Source organism: Ambystoma mexicanum, chromosome 5p, assembly GCF_040938575.1.
Source record: "Ambystoma mexicanum isolate Mex_15411 chromosome 5p, UKY_AmexF1_1, whole genome shotgun sequence".
Lineage (NCBI taxonomy): Eukaryota > Metazoa > Chordata > Amphibia > Caudata > Ambystomatidae > Ambystoma > Ambystoma mexicanum.
In genome coordinates, this window is record NC_090930.1 from 1224696422 (window position 1) to 1224706879 (window position 10458).

Sequence of the window (10458 nt, forward strand, 5' to 3'; positions counted from 1 at the left end):
AGGACAAAAAACTGAACTATTGTCCCATATTGCCCTAGGTAGTAATCCAGAAAAAATTACTTTCGCATTTGAAAGGATCTTCATTACGGCTTGAACCAAGCGTTCCAAATCAGCCAACAAAGTAGGGGCACTGACGTTGCCCAAATGGAAAGCACCATAGTGCAAAACTACCACATGGGGACTGTTCATCGTGGCCATATCCTCACAAACTTGTACAATTCCCTGTACATTGCAATCAGGCACAGTGCTCCACACCACCTCCACTCCTTTCACATCAAAGTTCTTTGCAACATGCCTGCATTGAGCGTGCTGTATAAACCATACACAAACATATCTCCAAGCACCAACACTCTGACTTTCTCTACTTCTACCATCTTCACCACACACAGTCTCTTTCAACACAAATCCACAACCTCGACATCTGATTGGCTGATCCGTACAGTCTTCTTTCCATGTTGGATTTCCTGGAAAACCCCGGATGTAGCACGCCCTGTCCACAAACAGCCGCGGTGCCGCGGACGGCGTCCACTTTACTCTCTGTGCCATTCCCTCATTGCATACAGCTAAGCAATCACACAATACGAATAACGTCCTCAGAACACCCCCATTTTGTGAATTTTTGAACATTTCAGGACAATTCTCATTTCATTATTCAACATATTAACATTACAAATATTATACTTTCATCTTGTACTCTGCACACAATGCTATGTTTCTCCATTAGTAGCTCAGTATACTAGATAGAATCCCATAATACATTGCTATTTATATCAATACATCGTTCAAAGCACTAATAACGGTATGATATTTATTGCAATATCCTTGACACTTTTTTCACAACATTATAATAAAAATCCCTAGTACACAAATTCCATGAAAAGTACATACACATGTGATGTCATCAGTGATTTCATCAATGACATTTGCGATGTCATCTTTGATGTCCTGGGTGTTAGTCTTAGCAGTGCACGGTGGTGGCGCAAGTTATTTTTCATAGCTTACCATAACTTGCGATTTTCAGGGGTCTTTCGGCTGTACTTAGAACCATAACGTCCCTTAAACAAACCTTTTTTAATATCACGCAAACAATATACAAACATGGCATTCAAAAATCAACTTCTACAGATGGCTTTACACAGAATGTTGCAAAGTAAGAATTTATGCTCGTTCACAGTGAAGGTCAGCTGCTTCCATTTTTTTCTTGGGCCCCGGCGAGGCTCACGAAGCAGACTATAAGGTTGTATTGTGTTTTGACCTTGACAGACAGCGATTGTGATGAAAGACTTCTCTTGAAGGAGTGTTGCTAAAACGTAAGAGAAGATAAAGATGACATTTCTGAAACGAAACCACTTTTATATATTATATCACTATGTGAAAGATCGTTCGCACACGCGGAGTCGTATTTGGGACTGCACCACTCTTAGACAATGGAAATTGCAATTGTACTGTAAGTAACCCTTTACATTATTTTAAACCAAATATAATTACAATAGCGTAGCATTAAAGATCGCTCAAGTTGAACTTGTTCGTTGAAAGTGGCATAATGTTTTCTACCGCGCACTATCACCGCCGAATAGATCCCCTGTCGTTTAGAGGGCTCTGAAAAAGGCAGAGGACACAGGGTGTGTTAATAGAAATAATTTAACCTGTCTATAGGCGGTCAAGTGCTCTACTCGCTGTGCCACTTCACTGTAGCCTGTCAAGTGGCACAGCGAGTACAACGCTCGCTTTGACATCCGTGCACAGCTTGCTAACGCAAGTTCGAATCCTGGCAACGCCAAACTCAGCCTTTCATCCTTCCGTGGTCGATAAATGAGCACCACACACCGTGGTTAATAATAAGCACCGCTTAGATACCTCACGGTTCTAAGCGCTATATGAATGGGAAAATATTGTTATTTTATTATTAACATACTCCGTTGCACTATCTTCGATAGCAAATAGATAAAATGATGATTTTTAATGAAGATCGGCTGGTGAGACTAATTTATGTTTTTTAAAACAGGTATGTGGCCCCATTTTGCCTATGTCACGATTTACAGACTCCAGCGGATGGGGTCTTCAACTGCCAGGTGCAGGTCCAAATATGCAACTTCATGACCCTCACCATTTTATGGGACAATCGCCAAGGACCAACATGCCCTTACGCAGTACTAGCGGCTACAAACAGCATACCAACCAATAGGGTGGTCTAATGGCTCGTTGTTGGAGCAACCTTCTGATTTTCAGAGCGACCATTTACTGCTTTTATCATAAACCAACAGCCTATCTACCGCAAAGGAACAACGCGTGGCTCCAAATAAACTTTTCCTGATCGACAGCAGAGACAATAGCAAATCGCTGAATATTCACTAAACATTTCATGTGAAATAAATGTACTTTACCAAATGTACAATCCTGCTGTTTACTTTTAAACCACAGTTTCATATTCCGAATTGTGGCGCACTGAGTTGTAAGCTGATCTAACACCCTCTGTACCGCAAATGAACATTGCGTGCCTCAACATGAACTTTTGCGGATCGACAACAAAGACAAATGCAAATTGCTGAATATTCTCTAAACATTTGATGTCAAATAAATGTACTTTACAAAATTTACAATCTTGCTGTTTGCATTTGAATCACTGTTTCATATTCCAAATTGTGGCGCGCTGTGTTGTGACATAATATGTGTTGTCTTCCGGGTTCTGTGTAAAGTCACTTAGGACTGCAGAGAACTGGGCACGTTTGATGACGCACCCTGTAACATCACGGAGAGAGGCAGGGAATATGAATGCTTTGCTAATATCAGGCTTAGGGGCGGGAGATATGATTTAGTGTTGCAAAAGCAAGTCATCCAGGTCAATAGCGCCAGTCATAGGATTATCACATAATGTCGGCGCACACCAGCCGGATTTATCGTTTCTTTAGTGGACAAAAAGTCGGTTGACGCCCATAGGAAATTGTACTATTAGCGGACAAAAGGAGTGGTCTTAAAAAACTTTCACCCTGACAACGAACAATACAAACAACGTTCTCAGATCACCCCCATTTTGTGTAATTACAACCATTTCGGGACACCGCGAGTGTTCTTAGAACACATTCAGCTAGACAGATTACAATACGGACAGCGTCCTGAGGACACCCCCAGTTTGTGTATTTACGAACAATTAAGTACACCGCGAGTGTTCATAGCTCATTTTTACCTTCCTTGCGAACAAAAATGACGCATACTCCGTCCTCTAAACACAGCCATGTTCTCCGCGGACAAATCGAACGCAAAAAAAACATCTAGCACATAAAAAAACAAAACTTTGAACCTATCTCATACTCCCCCACCCTCCACAAACACTCTTACACACCAACACACAGCACTAAATACAATTTTTTATCCACGTTTCACCGCGCTGTATGCGGTCAACGGCGAATACAAGATGGCGGGCGCCACAGAAAATCTGACGCACTCCACGCCCCTCGCCGTCCAATCAGCGAACACGTCGCATGTCTGCGGACATGACGCAAGGCCATGGGCCAATCGGGGTGCTGTCCGCGGAGCGAACAGGGAAGTCCGTCTGTGAAGCGAACACAGATATCACTAATTTTTTTGCTACTGGACGGATTTACACCAAATTTGAAAAAGGACGCTTTCGGGCCCAGGCCGCCGCTCCTGCCTCAAATTTGGTGTAAATCCGTCGAGCGGTTCGGGCTGTAGCCGTGCGCAAAGTTTTTTCCCATTCAGTCTATGGGAAAAAAAAAGTTTTGGGACCCCCCTATAACTTTTCTCCCCCTGGACGAATCCTCACCAAACTTTGCAAAAGAATTCAGAGTGGGCCATATACTTTTCTTGCAAAGATTGGTGAGGATTCGTCCAGGGGGAGCGAAGTTATAAGCCGCCCAAAAAGTGCTCTTCCTATGGAAACAGCAACTTAACAATAACTACACAGCCACTAACGTGGCTGTGTAATATTGGAGGCATTGCCTGCAGTCTATTCACTACGTATAGCCAGCCTCATGATTACTTAGTCTACTTGCATTACAGCATCTGTACAATTATAAAATTGCTTTGCATTTTCATCAGTGCTCTCCGCACGTGCAATCTTCATTTTTTACTTCGCCATCAGATTCTATAAGGTCTATGTATTCTCTTCATTGGCATCTCTTCAGGGTGAGTCATTTCTGCTTCATGTGACGTCACCAGTCTTCTCTTTCACTCATTTTCACACTTTTTGCAGAAGACTCATTTCTACGCGGGAACATCATATAGGGTTTTCTCAATGGATACCTTGTTTTGAGGACTCCTCGCGGTATAGGTACCATCATTGGCATTGTGCATGTTGCAATATCCGGTTTCCAACATTTATTCAAAATGAGGGCGGGACCTTCGGTAGAGGCACTTTGCTCCTCCTCTACAACAGTTTGAATAAAATGCACAATAACACAAGCATGAATGTCCCCACATAATTGAAGTTCAACAGATTTTTATATAACTTGTTGAACCAACAATCCCCCCCTCCACCAACACCCCAGGACATAATTTTCCATCCCCCTGCCCTCCGCCAACACCCTGTTGGAGGGCATTGCTCTCCCGGATTTGTTCTGCAAGGGCTGAAACCCCCTCACACAACTCATGTAACATTTGCCTGAACCCATTCAGTGAAGCGGTGCATGCTGTGATAACTCTACTTATCCGTGGATTGTCACGCACCATCCTCCTTGTGGCACCATGGATAGCGTCACAGATGGCCTGCCTGTGTTCACCGTGTGCATTGGCAATGGCCTCCATCTGCCTCTCCCTTGCTTCCATGTCATTGAATCTCTGCATGACCATGCCCAAAGTTGCCGTAGGCAGGGAGGGAGAGGAGGTGCATTGCCTGGTTGGGCTGCCAACAGGAATGCCATCAGAGGTGGTGTCCATGTCAGGATCAGGGGTGTATTTGTGCTGGTACCGTGGTGGCCTCTGTGGGCTCTGGCTGGGCTCTCTCACATGAGATGGGCTCTCGGGTGTGTTGGGTGGTTTATGGTCCAGACTGTGGCCAGGTGTTGGGGTAGTGCAGCATGGTGGCTGTAACTGCTGCTGATCTCCCCTTCTAACTACAGAGACATGGTCTGCAGTGGTGTATCCTCTCTGGTGGTGTGGACTGCCACAGTGGTGAGGTGTTCATGGTGGATTGTGCTGGGGGTCTTGGCATGCCACTGCTACAGTGGGTGGGATGGGTCTTGTGCCTACAGGTTGCATGTCGTCCCCTCTGAAGGAGGGTGGTGGTGGTGGTGGCGCGGTAGGGCGCACGTGCAGATGGCCAGCTGCATCCTCGTTTTCTGACACCACTGGAGATGCTTGTTTGTCTGTAGAGGACGTAGGGGATGGCATTAGGACACATTCTCCCAAATGTTTTGTCATACACAACAGTAACTACATGGTGAAGGGTGTTGCACCGGGCTGTAGGAGTGATGCACAGGCCTGGTCTGGTTGCATTTGGTAGTGGATTTGCAACAATAGGGACATGTGCTGGATGGGGGCAGGGGGATTGAATTTGGCTATGGTGGCATGGCAGACGTACACTGCTGGCCTAGCTACTAAAATACTTGCATGCATCTGTTTGCAATGGCCAATATTTGAAGACACACATGGCCATTGGGGAACGGGGGGTTGGTACTTGTCACTGTCTGGTCACGATGGAGCACTGCTGTACCACTGCCACGGCTGTGTGGTGCATAGTGCATGGTTGTGTCCCTTGGCTGCCCTCAACACGGTTCTGATTCACAGGGGTGACCTTGGTGCACTGGCACATGGGTGCTGCGGTAGGTGCCTGTAGTGGCTCCCACACACTGCCTCCAATCGCTGTACCCAGCTCATGGGCTGTTCCACTGGGGGATCCTGTGCCAGGCTATTGTGGTTACATGCACATGTGGGCGGGGTTGACTCACCTTCTGCCTCCTGGCTATGGGTACCAGCCTCAGCACATCTGAAACCCTCGATACCCTCCATGCCGAGGACCGAGCTGCACTTTTCTTCACACAGAGTAAGGTCAAGTTCTGGTTGTGGGCCTCCTCCAGTGGCCATGGTGTTCGGTCTGTGCTGGGCCAGCATTAACCGGGCCTGCACATGCAGATCATTCCATCGTTTCCTGCAGTCTTCCCCATCCCAGGAGACGCAGCCAGCTGCAGAAATCTTCTGGATAACCGCCAGCCCGATTTGGGTGCGCCGCTGGGAGGTTTTGAGCTGTCTTGCACCATAGAGTTTCTCATGGTGGGCCGCAAACTCATCCACCAGCACCACCAGCTCACCCTCTGATATTGATCTTGTGCTGCCTTGCCCCTAACCCTCTCTTATGAAATTATTGCTATTCGGGGAGTGTGAATGGCTGCTAGGGGCTCTTTTTTAATGAATTGTGATTTTCAAAATGGCCACTGCAGTGCTTCCTGTTCCGGCGGTGATGCTGAAAGCGACAGGATTTTGAATGGTAGCATGCTTTTCTGTGCTTTTTCCGCCGTTTGGAATTAGCGCTAACACCGGGCCGTGTACGTGTGCACCCATACTTGTGATGCAGCGCTATTTGCACCACAGGTCCCGGTGGTAACGCTATTTATGCTTGGCGGAAATAGCACCCGCTTACCGCCCAACTTGTGATGAGGCCCCAATACAGTACAACTCTGCTCATGTAGCTATGTAAGCTAGCTGAAGATAAAGAAAGCAGAAAATAATATATGAAAGTAAGCTTGGTACAGAAACATTTAATAGTCACAATATATAATAGCATGAGTGACAATACCCAGACTAAAATACAGTGTATGGGGCATCTATAATTCGAGTAGCTCCTTTTTATATTCATTTTTTTGAACTGTTTTCTTCTGTTTTTCTCCACAATCTCACATGTACGAAAGTCTGAAAACACATAGCCAAAATAGGTACAACTCCCAAATATCTTCCGTGTCACTGACCATGTGATTGTTCACCCCCAACATCACTATACCTATAAAAATAACTTTAAAAAATAAATTTAACACTGACATCCCAAAATATATAGCCGCAAGAATGGAACCACTCTTAACCACAGGTACCCAATATCCTTCCAAGCCTTGGACATATCCACAAATATTGGCAAACCAGCCAGAAAAAAATACTTTTCTGCCCCCTCATGTCCTCAACAAGTGCCCTCACTCCCCACATGGTCTCCTTATCACCCCTGGCCCAGGGACGTCATTTAGGGGTCGTTAGAGGTCGCAACTGTGACCTCTGAGGTCTACCTTGCGACCTCTGTGGTCACCCTTGCGACCTCTAGAAAAGAAACAAAAAGAAATAAAAAGGTTTTTATTTTTGTGTAATGCTAGCTCATGCGCTGTGGCCAGCACCATGTGGCTCTTTAGTTCTGGAGTGGCTGGCTTTCTTGTTAAAGTCTCTTAAAAAAAAGAAGAAAAAGAAGAAAAGGAGTGACACAAGCCTAACACTTTCAGCACTGACCCTAAATAAGAAAGATCAGGAATACATGTGTCTTTCTGGAATTCTATACAATAATTGCTAGACTCATTAAAGGTTTATTTAAGGCACACTTCAGGGCGTGAGTCACTGATTTAGTCTGTTCTTAAAGGCCTCAACTCAGTCTTTCATCCTCCTGAGGTCGATAAATGAGTACCAACACAGGTTGGGTGATATTGGGTGCATATTTTTTCTATATAAAGCGCTTAAGCATTTGTGCTATATAATAATACATCATTATCATTTGGTCATGGACATCTGCTTGCATTCACAGTAATTTGGTAATATGGGCCTATACACACTGATCTTAGCGATACATATGGCGATCCATTCTTGTATGAAATGTACATCACATTATAGTGATATCGTAACCATATTTTTTGTAGTGTACAATGCTATGTGATAGCACTTGCTGTTTTGTCAACGGGTGAAAGGTCGCGTTCCATCACAACCCGCGATATCACTTTGGGGTGGGGCCAAATGATATCATTTCCTGTGATGTCACCAGGGTCAACGGTCGTATGATATCACTTCCACTACCCCTGGTTTTTGGTGAAATGACGTCCCTGCCCTGGCTGCTCCCTTTCCCCCCAGAACACGTTGTTTCTGTGGTGTAGTTTGCTTTGAGATGTCGGCTATTTGAGGCTATAGCCAACACTACAGAAAGCTTTGTGTTACAAACTAAGTCCATAGAACCCCTCAAACTCCCAAAATTCACTAGGTGCCCCGTAGCCAAACACCTCCTCTAACCTGATAGCACCTGCAAATAGCTATTTTCCTGAATTTAATTTACCCATATCCTCGGCTATAGCCACGCATCAAGAGAAAAACAAGATGGCCTTCGTTTCATTTCTAAATACCCCCGGTTTCGGATAAATCCCCAAGATATAGTTATCTATTTTTAGAAGTTGGTACCCTCTTCTCTGTCAAATCTTTAAATAACTACTGCATGGATTGCGAGTCAATGCTTCGTGCCAAAGTTGTTTCGGACCTGGTCCAAATCCGTCCGTCGGTTTGGGCTGTGCACTTTGCCAAAAATTGACCTTGTTTGTCTAAGGCAAAATGAATGGGAAGTAGGCCCCACTTCTAGGAAAAAAAATATTTTGGGATGCTTAATAACTTTTTTTTATTTTTTAACAAATCTTTACAAAACATTGCAGTCTCACAGGAGCGTCAGCATTGTGTGATATATGGGTGCACACTCACTTCCTTGTTTGGTCCATGGACGGGCCTCCAATTGGCCCAGAAGGCGGCGTGAGGTCCACGGACATCGGACGTGCCTGCTGATTGGATGTCGAAAAGCACGAGGTCCATCAAATTTTTGTAAACGCTTGCCATGTTGGATCAGCAGACAGCCGCTGGTATCCTCCGAAAAAGGTGGTAAAACCATATTAAAAAACACAACATTGAACTTGTCAATCTAATCTGGGGAGTAGAGGGTTGATGATGATGGGATGGGGTATGGCCATAAAAAGCCAAAAAACAGGCGTGTTCCTTCTCTGATGTCCGCAAACAATCAGTGCAGTCATATGATGTTCGCGAACATCAGAGATGTTCGGGGACATCTATGCTTATTTGTGCATTACAAAGTTGGTTAACATACATTTTTGGATGGCTTATAACTTTGGCGCCACTCAATGTTACTTCATGACATTTTGGATTGTCATTCTGGACCCGATTCTAAATGGTTCTGCAAAGTGTGGTGCTGATTCTTCAAGAGGGAACACATTTAGTGGGGGGAGGTCCCAAATTATTTTAAAGGCTTATAAATGTGGTTCTATTAGACAAATCTGCATTTCAGTTTGCAAATAGGTTGTAGACCTAGATATGAATATTTTAGCAAAGTTTGGTGGGATTTTGTAAGAGGGGGCAAAATTAGAGGGTGGTCTCAACACTTTTAGATGGCTCATAACTCTACCGTTTGACGAATGTGGACAAAGGTTTTCTGAAAGTTTATAGACCCAATCTTGAATGTTTGTGAAAAGTTTGAATTGATTTTGTCAAGTTTGGGCTAAGTATTATGACCCTTTTATGTATGGGTATCTCAAAAGAAAGGTAGACTCCCACATTTTTTGTTACAGGGGGATCAATTCTCAAAGGGGAGTGTGAAGACAGAAAAGTACAAAACACAGAGAATTGATTACCCCGCTCTACACAAACCTTGGAGTTACAGATGGGGGTGGCTGTCACACAATATTTAACGTTCACATAACATAGTGCTCACTCTGTAGCAAGACCAACATAGATAACAGGAGACAACATGAATGAATGTTTAGCAAAATTAAGCTTGTTTAATGTGAATTGTACAAACTTTAAAAGAATAGTTCTCAAAGAAGGACTGAGCGAACGAACGAACGAACGAACGAACGAACGAACGAACGAATGAATGCATAAATACAGACAAAACAGCTACTAAAACATAGTATCAGGGGGGTGTAAGTCACTCAGTGAACAATACTTTTTGCAGAATTAATTCATCTGACTTCTATCGTTGTTAGTCTTTTAAGAGATAGTGAGTCGACATGTTTTGCCCATACATTAAATTAGACATTGGGCCTCATTACGAGTCCGGCGGTAACCGAGGCGGTAAAAGCACTTGGTTACTGCCGGACTCGTATTACCATTCTGCCTCCGTGATTCCCGGAATTACCGGGGCATTACAACCCCGGTTTTCCGGGAATCACGGAGACGGAATGGTGTTAATCCCCATTCTCATTGAGTCCTATTTCCGGACCGCCTGATTTGTAATGAGGCCCATTATCTTGTGTCTTTTCGGAAATAGATGTCACAGCCATCTTCAGGACAAAGGATTTCTTCCAGGAAATCTTCACATAAATGATATACCACAATTTATGATTCAAGTGTAACATCACTGATCTATAAAAATACAAACAATTGATTATTAACTAAGAATAATTTTATGTTCTATAGAAGGTGTTATCTGACAACATATCTAATTCCTTGGTCTTCGAACAGAGCGTATGGACATCCAAACATAGGTCATGG

The 10458-nt window shown here is 44.2% G+C and overlaps 1 long non-coding RNA gene across 2 annotated transcripts in view; it reads left to right on the forward strand.

Annotated features, from left to right (window-relative positions):
• The window catches only part of LOC138481774 (uncharacterized), a 162792-nt gene extending 160501 nt beyond the window's left edge, over window positions 1–2291 (forward strand). For both annotated transcript variants that reach the window (XR_011274395.1, XR_011274396.1), the window contains exon 4: window positions 2006–2291. This is a non-coding gene — a long non-coding RNA (uncharacterized lncRNA). The remainder of the gene's footprint in view (window positions 1–2005) is intronic.
• The last annotated feature ends 8167 nt before the right edge of the window (window positions 2292–10458 follow it).